At 36.2% G+C, this 19,696-nt stretch overlaps 2 long non-coding RNA genes across 2 annotated transcripts; one reads left to right on the top strand and one right to left on the bottom strand.

The window, feature by feature from the left end:
- Positions 1 to 5,403: 5,403 nt before the first annotated feature.
- LOC136269344 (uncharacterized) lies at positions 5,404 to 7,449 on the bottom strand. The gene is made up of 4 exons (XR_010707291.1): positions 7,302 to 7,449; positions 6,569 to 7,232; positions 6,391 to 6,508; positions 5,404 to 5,675 (listed from the first exon to the last, which is right to left on the bottom strand). It is a non-coding gene; the product is annotated as an uncharacterized lncRNA (long non-coding RNA).
- On the top strand, positions 5,956 to 15,938 carry LOC136269346 (uncharacterized). The gene is made up of 3 exons (XR_010707293.1): positions 5,956 to 7,585; positions 14,118 to 14,170; positions 15,474 to 15,938. It is a non-coding gene; the product is annotated as an uncharacterized lncRNA (long non-coding RNA).
- The last annotated feature ends 3,758 nt before the right edge of the window (positions 15,939 to 19,696 follow it).

Raw genomic sequence — 19,696 nt, 5'->3', positions numbered from 1 at the left:
AACCATAGGTGTTTCTCTGTCGGCTACACGTAAATTGGCCTCTGACAATATGAAACAGCAAATTTTGATGTATCTACAACATATTGATAATTGCTCTATCAGGGGGAGTACAAGGTGTGGATCCTAAAGAATTTTGTGACATCTGTCCTTCATTTTCACACTGCTGCGGAAAGACTATCTATGACATTACAAAACTTTTAACTGTTTTTTAGTTAATGTTGTAATTGTGTACTGTATTTTATGGTTTTGTCTTGCTAGGGATCCAACTACCTGTGCTTCAGGTAGTTGTGTATCCCTGAGTCTAGGCCCCCTTACCTTGTATATAGCTATTCCTGTATGTTGTTATTATCATGATGTTCACTACTACTGGTTGCAAATTTAAAAAAAAAATTTTTTTATAACTATTATAGCTATAAGTTATAACTACTTTAGACTTGACAAATCTCAATAGCATGTGCTCAGAACTTTATATCACTGGTGAACCTATTATATTAAAGAGGGGATGTTGGGAACTATGAGAGACTTGGGACAGGATGTATGGGTTATACACCGAGGTATACATTATAGCTATACAACTATTCCCTGAATCCACTCTAGCAAGTGCAAATATTATAATTGGTAGTGACTTGGTCTTGGAGTAGTAGCTATTACAATGGAATTCGATAAACTTGACGAAAGACTATGACAATATAATTTAAATAGCTATTCAGCTACATACAACCAAGCTAGGCTACAACTTTGTGTGTGGTTATAATAAGTATAGTGATACTGTTACAGTGGAAACTGTATCCATGCCAAATAACAACTTGCAGCTGTAGAAAAAGGTGTGGTCTTCAGAAATACCGTGTAAAAGATCTATTGCAGCATCTAATAAGTGGCTGAAATGATGACCGGACATGCTGGTGTATTTGTCCAAGATCTCACATAATAAATACAATTTTGTGACACAAGATAATTATTAATTCATTACTATAATACTTATTTCCTATACCTACAGACTGCCAAGGTGCAATGACAACACATATGGGTGGGAGGTGATTATTGATTATTCAATTATACAGTACATGTATACTTGACTGCTTAGACTTCTTTATAGTGTATAGAGTATATTACAGTTCACATTTATATATATTACAGCTTCATATGACCACTTATTCTTAAAATCCTGTATATGCACCTATACTGTAGTAAAACAAACATCACTAGAATCCCTTAGTTACATCTTCAGTATGTTTATGTGCACAGCTATAATGAATTTATCATTTATCTTAGCACTCAGCCATGTGATGCCTCCTTTCATTATAAAATAGTGTATTCAAATGATCACAAATAATCAAAATTTATTGTGGGTACCTATCAATGTGACATGAAATCAATTTTTTCAGGGTTGTACCGGCAAAAGGACAAGCCTCTCCCCGCAAATAAGCTTACATAGCAACAAGGTGAGCAAGAACTTGGCATTACAGCAAAAAGTAACAGCATGTCTACTGGTGTGTGCAACGTTTTGTACTGGTTGGGATAAAGGCCATGCTTAAAGTAGACATTGCAATCCATGTTATCTAAGTGGAAGAGTATACTGTAATTTTTTGGTTAACTACAGTGTACAGCATGTAGCAAGGAAACTGCCTCAGTACACTGAGTCTGAGCCTAAATGAAAATTTAGTAATGCAATAGATTGAGATTCTGACATGCAGAGATGGTATTTGAGCAGGCACACTGATTATGTGTTTCACCCATCATGCTTGTTAGAGGTATTTATGTGGCATAACAGTACCAATGACCCAATGTGTAGATTGTCTCTTCTTCAAACTGGTGCACATCTTGTTTAGCATACAGCAAGTGTTTATTGTTCATCCAGTTCTGAGATGTGCCAAACAATTAATTCCAGCTGGGCTATACATTACAGAAGGTCTGATTTATCTAAATGTCCATGTGAGGTTCAAGTGAATACCATCATTTGTGACTGGGCCTGTGAAAATAGGAATGCCAATATTTTTGCAGGCCCAGTATATAATCATGAGTTGCAATATAGCCTTATAAATCATCATAATAATATTATTACAATTACAGCACATAGCTTTATTATGAACTAATAATAAATCTTGATGCCATATATAGCTATACATAACAAGAGGAATACCATGCATGTCTAAAGCAACTGAAGCAACTGTTTACCCCTAACCTGTGTGTGCATATATACATCTGTTTTGCAACTCATGAAGGCTATACAATGCACAATACATTTTATAATCAAATTTGCAATTAATGTTCTGCGTTATAATTTATCTATGCATATTATAGACTCTATTGACTATTGTACCTGTTGACCAGCACTGAAACACAACATATAATAGTAGGTCTAAATAATTATTTATTATTTTATAAATACTTACGTATATGCCATGTTTTGCAGATATATACCTTTAAACATGCATGTATTATGCAAACAACTAATTTTTGATAGTAAGAGAATAAAGCAACATAGTGCGTGAACATAGATGTTGTAGCTATCTGCATTTTAACCTGATTCATCCTCAAGCTAGGGTGGAATCGGTCAGCAACTGAGTACAGGAACATTATTTGTATTTAGCTACTTCTGTCATGCTAAGAGTCACACACAGAATGTCACGATTCATGCCAGAATTGTGACTATGTCTGTGACTACCGTCCTAATCACATTTAACCAATCATGATCATATAATTGACCAATCAGCTTGATGCTGTATTTAAGATGATGGTATACAAGCTAGGGTTGCTATGAGAGCAAATTTAATTCAATATAATATATGTACAAGACAAGCTATTACACTGTTAAAATGAAGAGTAACCACAACTCTCAAGGAGTTCCCAGTGTAGGGAGGATTTAACACCCCTGGAGAGTAACCATTACTCCAAAGGAGTAACTGGGGAGTAACACATGCTCTGAAGGTGGTGTCACTTACTCTTCAGAGTAATGGTTATTCTCTTCAGAGTGTTGGTTACTCTCCATGGGGTGTTAAATCCTCCCTACACTGGGAACTCTCAGAGTGGTGGTTACTCTTTATTTTTAACAGTGTAGTTGTCAAGTTACTAGTTTATGCAATTGGGAAGGCTTTAGCACAGACTGGTATTATTAGAGATGGCCACAACATTTTAATAAATATGTGACCCGGTCTGCGAAAAGGGGTCTTATAGCCTTTCCAATTCTCCACGTTTGGCTAATCATAACTCCTGATCTGCAAAAGCTATCACCTTGTAATTACACAAAAAAGCTACTGCTATGTTAGGGGTGTTTAGAGACCAAATTGTAGGCCTGTACCATATTCACAAGTCAAGTTATGGTTCACCAAGTATATGCAATCAAAAAGGCTATAAGACCCCTTTTCGCAGACCGGGTCACATATGCCTTATTACAAATAGGGGGATTCATAAGCGAATGACAAAGATGATTTTAGATCTTACGATCCCAAAAGTAATGACTGTAGCTATACTGATACTGTTATATATAAAAGTAGCATGAAAAAGAAGTCATCCTCTTTTTTTTACCTTTAAAGCATCTACATGTGTTCTGCATTTTAATGATAGGAGGAGTTCTTTCAGGTATCCTACCAAGTTTCTGTACATTAATCAAGCAGTATATCTTCCTATTGACCATCATCACAGTAATTATTTATGGAGCCATATATATTTATGAAGGTGTAAGTTTAAGTCTTCATGCAGCTGTATAAATGTAATTACAATTTTATGCTATAGCAGTTGTGCTTCTCATGTCTGAGTAATTCTTTTAATCTTGTGCATTGCAATGCTTCTGTGCTACCTGCTTATTAGTTTCTATGGGCAAGGAAATAATTTTTAAGCCATGCAATGTGTATGGGTTTTGGGTGGATCTAGGCTTGCATTGTGTTGTTCAAGCCACTCATTTTTGTTCAAGCCACTCATTTTTGTCCAAACAGATTACATTATCCTTGAAGGATTGGTTTTCACTTAGATGAAAATCTTATAAAGCTGTTGGTCTATAGCTATCTTCTGATTTTAGAAGGATCAGGCTAACAGCATCATTATGTGTAAGCTTGGTCGCTAGCTATACAATTTTATGTCAGCACCAGGCTTGTGTATTTGATGAATATTACAAATAATTTATGTCAGCACCAGGCTTGTGTATTTGATGAATATTACAAATAAAATGCTACTTAACTGATTGATTTGGTTCCTAATATTGATCTGTATACTTGCATAAGAAACAGTGAACTTTACTTCTAATAATAATTTATGGATACAATACTATACTCCATCCTTGTAAACGCGCACATGTAAATTGTGACCGGGCCTGCGAAAACAGGGCATGTGGGCACAAACTACACCCCGTCACTCTACAGGTCATATCTCAGTACTGGTACAGAATATCTGCATTCTGTAACTTGCATCATAATGCCAATTAAATGCTAACCAAGAGCTGAAAATTGGACCGCAATAGCATAATGGTATAAAAAGTTATGAGCGATGGAAGTTTGAAAAAGTAGACAAAAATCATGTGCCCACATGCCCTATTTTCGCAGGCCCGGTCACAATTATCAACAGCATGGAATGTGGCTTTGATATGTGAGGGGAAAATACCTCATTGTGTAATGCTCAAGCTTCACCCAGTACTCTTAAGTAAGTTGCTATATAACTACAACACTTGTACATACAACAAGAATACATACAACAAGAACATAATATTGTACATGCATGCATGACTTGGAATGCATGATGGTTTGACTAAACGTTATACTCTGCAAGCTGATTTATATATATCAAGACTCACGGTAGTGAGGCGCGCGGCCAAGAAACTACAAAGCGAACGCCGCAATTAAAACGCGCGCGGCTGCTACTACCGTGAGTTATTTACGTGTAGGGACGGTTTCGCAATTTTAGTCCTTATTACGCAATCATTCCCATTAGAAATGTATTGTACAACGGGCACCGGAATTGTAAATGAGTGGTTATCTTGTCGCAACCGCGAAAATAAGACCAAGTTCACTTTATTACGTTGATATCTCGGCTTGTGTTAGTGTTATCGTAATATTATCATTGAATATAGCTGCCTTTTGTGGAGAAATACTGGCACAGGAGTTTTCTAGTACTGGTGTACAGCGGATTTTGTTTACCAAACTGGCGCCTAATCCATACGATAACTTTTAAAGACGCGGCGTGGACACAAACCCAACATCCATATAAACGTATTATGCGGAAAGCGTAAAGAACGTAACTTCCCTAGGGAGAGTGTTTTCACGATAATGCCACCCATGTACTATTACGTGATTGCTTTTATTTGTGTAGACATTGTCAGTGTCACTCCCAATTCGGACCTAACTTTCTGAGTTCTAATATTCTGACGAATTGGTGCTCACGCACAGTAAAGCCAGACAGCTAGTGATTAACATATCACATGTCACACAAGCTAATTAAATTGATACATGTAACAATACACACTTTTAAAAATAAACTGTTCCATGTTGGTTGACAAATAAGAATGATTATTTGCTTTCCTTAATGTTGGATCTGCCATCGTGTACTTGACGGGACACCAATCCTCAGTGCTGCCAAGAAGGGGATGGGGGTAGGGTGCAACTAAGGCCGCAAATCCTCCGTTTGTCATCTGACATAGCTAATGGGATGTCTTCCTCCAATAAACCAATGTCTGAATTTCACTGGACCTGTCAAGAAACAACATGTTAATTGTGTGGTCAATCTAAACCTAGGTAACAAGTTTGGCATGCACTATAAAGCACATTAAGCAGGCAGTCAAAGGTTCTACAAAATCTCATTACACATCAATGTACCTGGAAAACCAGGACACCTTCATAATCAGGGTAGTCTCACGATCTGGACACTGGTGGTTAGAGCTATTACTAGTATTGATCTGTAAAATAACTAGTGGTGGGACAAATGTCTGAAAAATTCGAACACTTGTTTGTTAAGGAGATATGTGACAAATGCATTTTTACCAACAAACATTAGTTACCATGGTTACTATAGTACATAAGCATAGTAACATATAAAAAAATAAATTCAGTTGAATTTAGATTACATTGTATACACTATATCTCAATGACTACAGTACATTTCTGCAAAAATATGAATGCATATTGCACTGAAATGTTAGAAACAGATCTTCAAGCATTCATTTGCTAAATTTACAGAACCTTCAAATGCGATCATGAAATGCACATTCATCCCAGTAACTAGGTAGGGAAAGAAAATGGTCTGACTATAAGATCCATTAAACTATTGGGACACCAAACATCTTACATCAAGTAACACGTGCCTGACTCTAAAACATAAACAAACCCAATTATTTAGACTGTTGCCAGTCATCATGCAGCCAAAAAACCTTATTCATACAAATATTCACTTTTGTTTATATTTTACCTGCAGCCAAAGTTCCTGGAACCTCCGGTCAAGACTCACGACTATATCAATAACTGATATCACACATTCCCACACTACTGAGAACACATCTGTAAACAGCAAGTTGGCAAAGTGGACACTACAAAGACAAAAATATGGACACGTAACACTCAAGATACTCAAACAGAAAGAAACTGACCTGGAGAATTATGATGCTATAATCACAATACATATAACCATTTGGTCCCAATCTGCCCATAACACAGACGTCTGCAATATGGTGTTGATGGTGCAGTAGACCACAATAATGAAACCTTGAAAATGCAGGATAATGTCATGCAGTTAAGACCTCATAGTATAAACAACAAATTATGTAACAGGAGCACATTTAATGCACCTATCAATGTAATGCCTGACTACCACAGGTATGGGTTGAAGGTCGGGGTTGGTGGGGGAATGGACTGTTAAGTTTCCAGAGGTGGTGGGAATTGTCATTGTCCAAGAAATTTCATGGATGCTGACTTACTATCTGTCATCACTAAAACCCGCTTGAAGTAACTTGGAACTGGAATAGCTACACTGTGACAGACGCGATGGGTGATTGTGCAAAGCCCAACTAATCCTGGCCGGGTTTTGCTACTGGGAGATTTGTCGTGGGGGCAACATTGTATCACCGTACTTCCCCAGTAGGTAATTTTCAGGGATGCAAATCCCCACCTCAGCCTATACCTGTGGTAGTGGGGCTTTACGTTGATAGGTGCATAACAACCATATAAAGTAGCAACCACCGTCTGAGGTTCCATGTAATATGCACACAACTGCTAACTCTAATTAATTCACTCATGTAGTTCAACCAAGTCAGACTGAAGGAAAGGAATGAAACACGTGCACCTTTAATATTTACAAACATTTTATAAGTGATATTAACTTACAGTTAGATCTACACACTTTCGCAAAGTAGGTCACAATCAACTATTTCCGTATTTGGTCATACCACTAGTGCTAGTTGGGGAAGTTCCTTGGAAAGTCCCTTTCATACCTCCACTAGCGCACGTGAACACTTGCAAATGTGCGTCGGTACTCTTATGGATCGAGTTTCGTGACCTTGTGTCCTTTGGCCAACTATGTCGGAGTACACAATTAATCTACCCGTACCCTTGAGGAATCCACTGGTCTGTCTGATGATGTTGTCTCCTCCTCCAGTTTTCCATCTTAGGTATAATAATGTGAATTGTTTTTACTGTCTTAGTAGCTTTTGTATGGAAGAACAGCTATTCCGAAATATTTGAGCTAAAAGTCATCCATGCAGTTAGCGAAATCGGTGCTTATTAAAAATTTTCAAAGGGAAATCTCAGTTTTAAAAAAACTCAGTATCTTGCGAGGCATATACATACCCCAGAAAATCTCTGCATGTGAAAAGCACACTAATGTGTACGTCCTCATATCCTCAGGTCCCCGCTGTCACAAAACGTCTGGGCTACATGCTCCCATCCTCCCTTCAGTTGTTATTATTAACACTTTACAGTGACCAGCACTGAAGGTCTGACAGCAACATGTGCTGCAGTCTTAAGATTACCTAAGCTAATTTCACGAGTCAAGGACTTAGACTTAATGACTTAACTTGGTTACTTGACTTAATGACTGATAAGGTGTAACAGAAAAGGTTTCTGCCTCTGTATTGAAACGCACCAGTACAGTCTACCAACATACCAAAAGATGTGATCATATTGTGAGATAAATCATGCACATTAACATAACAATGATGATACAGTACAGTACATAAGCAGCAACACAAGAACTTTTTAACACCAAGTAAGAGCACTACCAGCTCACCTACGAGAGCATTGTGATAATAACTTGCTTACATCAAGTACAACCAATATGTGGTGTATATGCATGGACATGGGTAGTATGTATAGTGTTTGCACCTTTTGTGTGTGCCTTGTGCTATGATGTATGCATGTGTCTGTGTATATTGAAATGAAAATAGTATAATCTGGTGTTCCACATTTGTAATCTCTAATAGACCCTCAGCAAAGCATCTTGTGTTGTGAGTGGCAAACCAAGTTTCTGAGTTGTCCTTAGGACACTATGGCCTCTATGGCAGTGGCCATAGCAAGTTTTATTCATGGTAAAGTATCAACATACTAATAGAAGTCAGGCAAAATAAAATACTCTAATAGAACAGTCATCAAACAATATAGCATAAAGTGTTAAGTAACCCTGACTGTAGCCATTACTTGGCCTGACCAATAAATTGCAGTTTCCACCAGCCCTGGTTCTAATAACTACTAGGAATGTATGATATATGTTCATCACTTTGTGTTTTGTCTCAACACCATTACAATGCAGAATTCATCATACACCCCCATGGATTGAGCCTTTCAATTATATAACTGATAAAAATTAGTGATATCCCCCTCCAAAAACACCTTCGCTGTAAAAAAAGGCACGTCCAAGAAACTACAAGTACTTGAAAAAACAGCTCAGCTGTAGAAAAAGACTAACAGGCAACTGAAAGAGCTGATATCTGGAGTGGCCAAGAATCAATGTTACTACAACTACCAAAGTTCCATGCTTGGCTGCAAAACAGGTAAAATGAAAGTAACTGGCAACCAAAACAGCTGATATCTGAAGCGGCCAAGAATAAAATTTATGTTGATACAACCAACTACAATTATTAATGGAGTTGTAACATTGAATGTTAATCATTATTCAACTGTGTTCTATACATTCATCCCTGCTACATCATGAATCAATTCTTTGTTACTCTATTTGGCTGGTAATTTGGCCGCCTTTTTACAACTCCATTAATAATTGTAGTTGGTTGTATCAACATAAATTTTATTCTTGACCGCTTCAGATATCAGCTGTTTTGGTTGCCAGTTACTTTCATTTTACCTGTTTTGCAGCCAAGCATGGAACTTTGGTAGTTGTAGTAACATTGATTCTTGGCCGCTCCAGATATCAGCTCTTTCAGTTGCCTGTTAGTCTTTTTCTACAGCTGAGCTGTTTTTTCAAGTACTTGTAGTTTCTTGGACGTGCCTTTTTTTATAGCGAGGGTGTTTTTGGAGGGGATATATAATATCTAGAACTTTTATTATCAATTTTAACTGTTAAATGCTTGTTAAATATATATAGCAGCAAAAATTACTTAACCGGTTATAAGCTTTGTTTAAATAGTGACAGTTCAAAATGTCTCTGCTATGATGTCAAATTCGGTCATTATTCAGGAACATACTGTATGACCCATAATTTCTAGTAGCTATAGCTGAAAAATCATTCAAAAATCAAATAAATATTTATGCACTTGTTAAATTGAAATTTCACATGTAGCAATATAGACCATGTGTGATCTAAGATATGCATGGTCCTCTATAGAATCACATCTGCATAATAAGATACCATTTTTGAGGAGGAAAAAAACAATATTATATATGCAATCTAATATGAATCTATGCTAGGAAAACTTTATAAAATGCTATAAATGCAAAGGAATCATACTAGAAGATGAAGTATTGTTATGAATATCTGAAACTGTATGCCCTAGATGCACATGATGACATGGTCTATGCATATAGACGGAATCAACTCTAGATTCAGTATGTATTTCTGTGTTTCAAGAAAGTTTCAGAGAGTAAATTTTGCTATGAATGCACCTGATCACCAACTACCATTCAGCATGGTAGTACTGAAATAGTACTGTATATGTTAGAGATCATGGAGCACGTTCTCGCAAAACAATGTAAACTAACCTCAAAACACCTTATAAATGAACTACAATCAAGCCAGCCCAAAAGTGTATCAACATTTCCAGTAAGTTGCTATTTTTAATGGCCTATAGTTTATTTTAACGCAGTTTTGAATTGTCCTATACACTCAAAACAATATTCCACCTGCTGGCCAGTTGTCAGCATTGGGCAGTTTGCCATAGCAACCAAAGTATAATTAGCAGCATAACAACCATGCCAAATTTACAAGATAGCTTCTGTGGGTTTAAAGTTCTACCCAAAATTGCTTGATAACCTGACCATTTAACAAATATGAAGTATTACAATTGATGTCAGAAAAAAGTGATATAATTAAATAGTTCCATAAACCCTGAAGGCATCATTATGTATACCGTGCAACAAAATGCACAAAATCTGACCATAACATTGCACAGGTGCTAAAGATAGAATTTGAGTTTTAGACTTTAAAAATTTGATGCGTGCGTATGCGTAGATCATCAAATAAAAGTGTAAACAATTAGTACTTGCAAGTAGGAGTAAGATAGCACAAAGCACTTACTATTACAATAATGCATGTATATGCGTTCTTTATATAAGTTTATTAACTGCCTGGCAATCAGGTTCTTGACATCTGTTTATTTCCAAGAAATAATGAAAGCTATGCCTTATTGGGGCATCATATAAGGTATCTATGCAATAATGCAATAAAACAGTATAGCCGCCTCTGGTAGTACCTATGTACATAAGTTAAATAGTTGAACCACCATGAAATGTGGACATCTTGATAATCAGGGTATTTGTCCATGGTACCATTTGTATTAAATGAACATGTAATTAAGCCTCTGAGATCAGGACAACTTTCCAATAAGTACACTTTAGTAGAATCCTAAGGTGTCTAAATAGAGGGGTTTCACTGTGTTACAGTATAGAGAGTCTCAGTAAATCAGTGATGCACCGATAAGAGATTTTGCCAATTATCTGATTAGCTGATATTGAAATTCACATATATAGTGGCAAATATTGATAACTGATCTGAGGTTTATGTTTACCAAAATTTTACATGTATTTTGTAAAATTGCCATTTTCAAACTTTATCATTGTCTTATTGTTGTGAAAACGATAACATAATGGTCAGTAAAATTCATCGGCTAAATAATTGGATAATAATTACTGATACTAATGTTGCTGAAATATGGCTGATAAACTGATTTCCAATTATTTACTGATTAATCAGTGCATCACTACAGTAATAGCTAGATCATGACATGTCCTTCAAAGTTATGTCTGTTTGTAATTGCATTGTTGATAAATGATCTCAATTGCTTCTACTCATAGTACCATTTGCTATTTTGACTGAAATGGCCTAACTTTTTATCCTCTTGTATGAGCATTTTAGTAACCTTGCAAGTTAGCATGCAAGTCAACATATGTACCAGTCAATTGTGACATTTGCAAGAAAGTTCTTCCACACACACAAAATTTTACCAACTTTCAATGATTCATTAGCTGTAAGCCAAAACATAGAGCATGCATACATGGGATGAAGAAAAATTCACATTAATTTTGTATGCTACTTTGAAACAAAGTTATTAATGTAATTTCAATTGGATGTATATGGAAGGCACAAATCCAACCATTTTAAGTATTCATTACATACTTATTACAAGCGTGATTTGCAATCGTCATTATTTAAAAGTGTTTGACATTGAAAATATTGACGTAAAGTCTTTCCTGTTGCCTCCAGTAATGTTTTCCTTTACTATTGACATTTATTCAACAGCACCAACAATAGCGTACCATATGTATGTGTGTCACTGTGTGGCACATAGTGTGTTTGGATAGTAACAGATGCAGTACAAACTTGTGTTTACAAATAATTCTGTTTGTACAGTATTTACACAGGGTGTAGTGGCACTGCATTCAGAGTTATGAACTAAACGTAAAAGTGTTGTTTAAAAGCTGATATCTAATCACTTTTAATCAGTGCAGCAATTTCTTGGTCGCTAGTTTTGATTTAACTTAAAAGTCTGTCACAACTTGACTATTCTGTCACAGATTGGCTATTTTGGCATGGACCCCATCACTCAGGCACTCACTACTTCACATGTGCTCTATTCAAGATCCAACAGGGCAGCAAGTCAAGCTGATGTCAAGAAAGAACTTATACAGTTTACTTATATACTACTACAAATTTACTTATCGCTAAGCATAAAAGCAATAGTAAATCTGTTCATTCCAGTCACCTTTGGGCCTACCTTAAAGCTTATTAAGGAAGTGGTTGCATTAAATATGTTAATGTCATTGCGTACACAAACAACACTAAAAGGGAGACTGTTACAATGGTCAGTTTAAACCAGCTAGGTGACATTATTGTACAGTGATCCAATCAAGAGTTAATAACTCTTGATCCAATTAAACAGGTTTATAGTTGAATATTAAAAGTATTGTGCAATCACAAATGCAATAAAATGCCTACAGTAAATCAAACAGCCATAACACGGAATGTGATCAAAGGAATCAAATGAAACTTGGTGTATGACTTTGTCACATGATACACTGTCTTTGTGATAGTTTTGAAGAAAAGTGGGTTAACATTTTATTTTCTCTGATAATTTAACATGAAATGACCAAGATACTAGAAATTCCTGAGTTACTATCCCAATTTTCCCAATGCTGATGGAGGTCCAGCAGGTGGTTTTGAGTAGTCCATAGTATGAAGAAAATATTTTGTGACATAAAATAAATTATATACCATAATGCAAAGTTCAGCCAAAAAAGTCTCTTCTTCTGCCAGATCACTATGGGTGTGTTTGCTGCTGTCGTCTGTTTGACTTAGGCTTCCTTTAATTTAATGCTAGATTTGATATAAGATATTCACGATGGTATGTTTCATTGTGTAGAATATTTCTATGATGATTTAATGGCAGCAATTTGGAGACTGCAATTTTTGGAGGGATAGGTCGTGTCATCTTGTTTAGTTGTTTCACAGGCCTGACCGACCACTGTTTTCATAGATTGAAAAAATAAAAAATTAATTTTATTTTAAGTGGAAAATGAAGCTAAAAATTCTGAGCACAGGTCTTATATTCTTCCAATGCATTAACTACTGTGAAGTGAAATCCACACAACAATCATTATTAAAATTAACATCATTTCAGCCATTTCTTGGCTGCCACCCTTGATTTTTCACCCAAGCTTTTGAAGGGCAAGGCTACACCATTTTTTTTCAGTTTGGCTATTTTTGTATGGTATTTGTATACTGATTGACCTACTCACTCTATACTGTACCGTTGGGATTTTTGCTCATTAAGCAACTAAAAATCGAGTCCAAAGTGTCCCTACTATACAGTACTACAGAATTGTTACTATTACTTGTCCCAAAACACAGTATGGACATGTGATGTTTTAGTATGCAACATTGCGGCCAAAATAGTGAAGTAAGATCTGTAACAATTGGGTTGAATATTGCAGCTTATATGTTTGGCATTCTTTTCCATAACACTTCCTCTGACTGCTTGATATATCACTTACTATAAACCTAATATTATGTTGCTGTATACATGCATATTTTTTTATTAGTCCAATGGCCTGGAATATTTTGCATGAATTATGCAATAACTATTGTAACAATCAACTGTTTGTTTATTATTTGTACCAATGTAATCATACAGTACAACAGTACTATATAATAGGGAACATATGGTTCAGTGTGGTGTTTGCTAGATTAGTCACTTGTATTATTATACTAGCATATTACAATTATTAATGTAAAAATGAAGTAGGGATCCGAGCGATAAAAAGTAGAGATGAATGATGGTATTATAGGATAGCTCTGTGAATTGGTATGATATAACAAACATTTTGTTCAATCCCAAAATAGGAATTTTCCCACCAAACTATGCAGTAATATCGTCAATCATCTCTTGTTTCACTACTTTTATCACTTGGATCCCTACTTCATTTTGGTATACTAGGTTATAATAACATACAGCTATACATGTGTGACTGTTATATTAGGGTGAATGCTGCATTAGAGGATCTTGAGTCAGCTGGCCTTCACCTACCAGGGGGTATGTTACTATCTCATATTTTTGATATGCTAGCATTATGAATACAACCAGGCCAATAACAACAGGGTGTGCCATCGTAATCAAGTATAAATAAATTGTTAAGAGTTGTTGTCTTGGTGCATGACCAAGATTATGTTAATAGGCGTGCTATTGAACCTATCATGGAATTGCAATATCTACTGAGAGCATAAGCACTTGGATAAGTTTATGTCATCTAAATATGCTGCTCAAGGTAAGTGTTGATGGAGAAAAATAACACCTTAATATGGTAAGGACGAAGACCAGCCTGATTGAAGATAAAAAGAAAGACAAAGCACACTTATCAGAGCCCCAAAAGGCACATCCCACTAGTGAGTATGTTATTGTGGTGGCTGTGCGCTGCACTTCATTTGGCTTCCAGCCTTGTGACTGTGGTCAGGCAGGTAGGCTGGCAGGCAGGCAGATGAAAATTTGAGTTTCGGTGATTTTTAAAAAATTCTATATCCAGCTACCTATAAGAGTTTTCTTGTTATTAATGTTGTATTTGATGTTGAATGGACTAATATTATTCTGTAAAGGTGATTTTCTTCACGTAAGATGTGTCTAGGATGATTTTTAAAGGTGGAATTTTAGGTGGCACATCATTTTTGGAGGATCCCTACTTAAACAGTACTACCATACTGTATGATAAACTAGGATAGAGTCTCACAAAGCATTGAAATTCGTATGTATAATCTTTATTGTAGAGCTAACTGCTTGTCTGCCTTAAACCTAACTTTCAATATTTGTTTCTAACCTAATCCTATTTTCTGACAAAGATAAATATATTGGGCAAATTGAAGTGAGTAAGCAATCGTGTTGTCATTCTGTACCACTGAACATATGGCAGACTATAGCAAATAGCTGTTAAGTATTTATGTGGTTTAAGTCACAATACTTTTTGTGTATAAACCCTTTATTGTATAAAACATTATGAGTAGATTCAGTCGTGCACATACATATGCCGACCAAATACCATATGACATAGTACTTGTCATTGTGTTGAAAGTGTTTCAGCTTCCATTTAGGCCAAACAACATACGCAGCTACTTGAACATTTCTTTTAACAATTCAGTGTCCATCATATGATGTAACAAACATACACATACCTTTCTGTTATGATAACAGTCTATATATTTATAATTATTTTTTTGTCTGATGATAAGGTCTCATGTATCATCCTCCAATACTGAATATAGTAATGCGGATTTTTATTTCATTTTCTATATGTACTTATAGCTGAATTTAGCTCATAATCACATAATTTGAAATGCAACTTTTCTAGTCTGCTCTACTAACTAGGAACAGATTCTTAATTGCTGCATTCAATCAACAGTAGTGCAAAAAATCGCTGATGAGGCAAGGATGAGAAACTAATGTTTATGTGGCCTAAAAGTAAAAGAATAACACTAACAACAATAAATCCACAGGATCATGTTAACACATTAACAATATTGTCACTTTATGTTAACAATGGCATATCCACAGGATTCTGAGGGTTACATGGAGCCCACTTTTGGGAGAGATCTGCTAGCGTACATTCAATGTAATTACAATTTATAATTCAATGTGTAATACTTACTATATAACTTGTAGTGGCAAAGACACTCTGTAAACTTCTAAAAAGTAATGATTGTGAAGTGTTCGTCATGATCAGTTCTTATAGTTTTATTGGTACTTTACAGTCTTCATTGTTTTGTATACACCTCATGATCAGTACCTAAATGGTATGATTTAGCATTGAAACATTACCAAGGAATGAAAGTTCACTAAATATCACATTCTACAATTGGGTAGCTATTGACTATATACAATTCACCACTCCTCAGATAGGAACCCCTTTCCCCATCTTAAAATCCTGATTGGTATCTCATCATAGGATATATGATTCATTGGTGGTAGGATGGGAGTAAGTAGTAGAAAACTAGAAATTTATATTTATAAAGCTTTCAATTACGTTACTCTTTTATTGGTAAATGCTTGTAAGAAAAGGTGGTGGAGATATATATTATAGAGCAGTTCAACCACTCTAATAGAACAGTCACAATTAATTCTTTATCTTTAACAACACAGTGAAAATAGCTTAAACTACCATCTTGATCTCAAAGCTTTTAAAATCTTAAAATTTCCTGGAAATACTCCTCAGACCTTCAGAATAACATGCATACCTGTTGTATCCTTTGAACTCCAGTGCACGTTTAGTTATCATTATCTAAGTCACTCTTTGGCCTGCTCCACACTGCCCCTCTAAGTTATTGGTCCAGTCATGCTCTATTGTATTTAAATGATTCTTTCATTGCCAAAACAACATTGGTAGTGCCTTTATCAGTGTACCATATTGCAATCAAGTTCATTCTGTAGAACAGCATCATTATGCAAGATTGTTACACGAGATGTTTGCAATGTACAAATCAGGGCCTCATAACTGACTTTAACAGTGCAAGCTTTGCTACGCAAAAGTAAGATTCATGCAACAGTATAATAATTATGTACATGAATTGAAGCACGATCTTCATTAGTTGAGAATTACTGATGATTACTTGCACTGAACTGGTTAAGGATATGTATGCAAAGATATAGTGTAATAATATACGACACCTCACATTTGTAGTGCTTGCAGTCAAGTAAGAAGCAGCAATTTTCAGTTGCAAGTTTATACAAACTAGTACTGAAGCTTTGTGAAATTGTCACTGTGCCACTGCATCAGTGTAGGGTACTCATGGAGGTAGTGATGAAAGGAATGGATGACTTCCCAGCTCAGCTCTAGTTTAGGAATCACTTAGAAAACAAATAATCCTTACTTCATGTACTTGTTTTTGGGATTCAAGTAGATTTTAAACACTGCATGTTTAATTATCTTGCCAGTGGATGGATGAGTTTTAGCCACCACCAAGACTACAAGAAGGTTGCACAAGCCTCATTTCAGTCATTTGTGGCTAATCTGATGTATAGTTGTAGCAGTAAATGCTACCTCCCTATTGACCATTATCGTTCTTCAGCACATCAATGGTGTGGGAGATATCATATGTTTTCTACCAATTTCTTTTATTTCCAGGTGTCAAGGTGTGTATACTACACATATCGGGTGACAAGATGATTGCCATAATATTATATAGTGTACCCCTACAAATTTAGGAAGATGATGACACACCTCGTGTTGTAGCATACACCATCACTGTGTCATGGATTCCTGCTGTTGGCCTTGCCATTCCCTAAGCTTTTCAATCCTAGTGATTACACAAAAGTATCATGCAGAGTACAATGTCTGCCAATCATATGGAGAGGGAAAACTGCTTGTTTTTACACTACATGTCATCGCTTCTAGCAATGACAATTAAATGTTTATTTGGCCATATATAGCATACATACAAGTGTATGAGCAAAATTATTGAAAAGGAAACCAGCTATAGCTATCAGGAATCAACACCGATCTTAAACAAGTTACAATCAAGAGACATGACGATAACACTAGTGGTAGTTAGCTGTCCTTGGTAGCACACTTACTAGTGTCACTACTGCATTTTCCAGCAAGAGCAACAGAATTAATGGCTACATTCTATAAACAATTCATGGAGTTAGTTTTTTCACAAATAATGGCTACATTGCATGTCTTCCTTATTGATCAATGGATTGTATTTCAAGCAAACATGTGAACCAGTGATTAAGTTGCTGAAGAATGTTGTTCCCAATTGCAAACTTAATTCAGTAGCTCCAAGAAGGATAATAACCTGTGTATTACTGCTGCAAATTAAATTACTATTTAATCTATGCACACAGAGAGAACCATCATTATTAAATTTGGTGAAACAAGTACAATAGATTAATCCTTGGTCTCATGTGACCACATGCAGTCAGATCACACTAAAGGATAATCTATGTGGGCACAGCAAGGAGTGTAGGTGAAAAAATATATGCCAATTATTTGCAATTGAAAAAAACAACCAATTATATATGTTAGGCTGTCAGTTGACTACTCACAGCAGTTTCGGGCCATGAAAATCTTTTGAGAACATGTCATACTTGTATGAGCTGCACTGTCAAGGATCTGTCTGATGGTAGATTTGATGGTAACAGAACAGGGGCGGATCCGGGGGGGGGGGGGGGGCTTTGGGGGCTGAAGCCCCCCCATTCATATTTAGGCTTTACTTGATCAATATGCTGAGTATTATAATAAAATTTTGTCTTAGCATATTTATATGATCACTAATAATACAAATACTCATAAAACCACCTTATAAACATCTTTCCAAAATATTATCAGTGGATTTATGCTAAAGTTTATGCAACAAGGACCCGGATCAGCATTGGAGGTGTACAAGATCGAGATACTCTAATAGAGCAGTCAGCTAACTACTCTAATAGAACATTCACTGGAAACATGTAGTTGGTTCTGTTATGGAATTTTTCCAAATCTGCCTGCACCTATACATACAATGAAGTGCATTGGTCTGTTTAAAGGGCTTCATTCATCTACTTGTGTAGTTAATATGTATGGCAATACTTAATTCAGGTACAATCTTGTATTGTTCAAATTTCAAAATTTTCCATTTTCAACATTACTATTCTAGCATGCACCTATTCAGTGTTGTGCAATTGTGAGAGAGGTGCATCATGTACTTGGTTGTCTGTACCTACCCAAGCTTTTCCATGAGTAAAATGCTTCAGAGAGCCATACCTATAATCTAAAGGCAGTATATAAAATATCTACAGGAAGAAAATATTATGAATTTTATGTGGAAATGTCTCCAAATTGCAGTATTTTAGCAACTATTTTTCAAAATTTTCCTGGGGGGGGGCATGCTCCCAGACCCCCCTAGTTCCAGCATGCTTTGCATGCTGGGAAGTGTGCTTTGCACACCTCTACCCAAGAGATTAGACCTTGAGGTAGCCCCCCCCCCCCCCCCCCCCCCCCCTTTTATAAATCCTAGATCCGCCCCTGCAGAAGGTTGTATGAAATCAGTGAAACACTTGGTGTTCTGAATAGAGGTCAGCCTGGTTGGTAGTGACCCAGTACACTAATTTCAATTATTTTATAGTAGTTGGATATCTGCAGGCAATCAAGCTCTGCAAGCAGTTGTAGATATTCAGTCTTGTTTGTTTCCTAAATCTAGCAGATTGAATGTTGTGTTCTGAATCTAAAGGGCTTGTGAAAACAACTGAGGGTGTACCTAAGTTATACACAACAATATCTGGTCTCAAAGGTGTGGTGACTAGGGCTGGTGGAATGGTAGCTTCAGGAGCTTCATTAGATCGCAAACCCTGAAGATCAGCATAAACACGGATCAATCGATGGATAGTCATTAAACATTTCTTTCAGCTTAGAGGCCAGTAGATGAAGTACTTGGTTGTGGTGATATATATTCTTTGTTGTGTTAAAGCCACAGGGCAGCCACCTGATGTGAGTTGTAATGCTAGCCGGGCAGCAAACACCAGGATAATAAAGTATTATCCGAGTTGCACTACGGGGGAGGTTCAGCTACTTCTTGAGATAACGAGTGGCGGTTGACT

This window comes from Dysidea avara, chromosome 10 (genome assembly GCF_963678975.1).
Source record: "Dysidea avara chromosome 10, odDysAvar1.4, whole genome shotgun sequence".
Taxonomy (NCBI): Eukaryota; Metazoa; Porifera; class Demospongiae; order Dictyoceratida; family Dysideidae; genus Dysidea; species Dysidea avara.
Note: the sequence above shows the minus strand (reverse complement) of the source record. Positions and strands in the feature narration are given on the sequence as shown.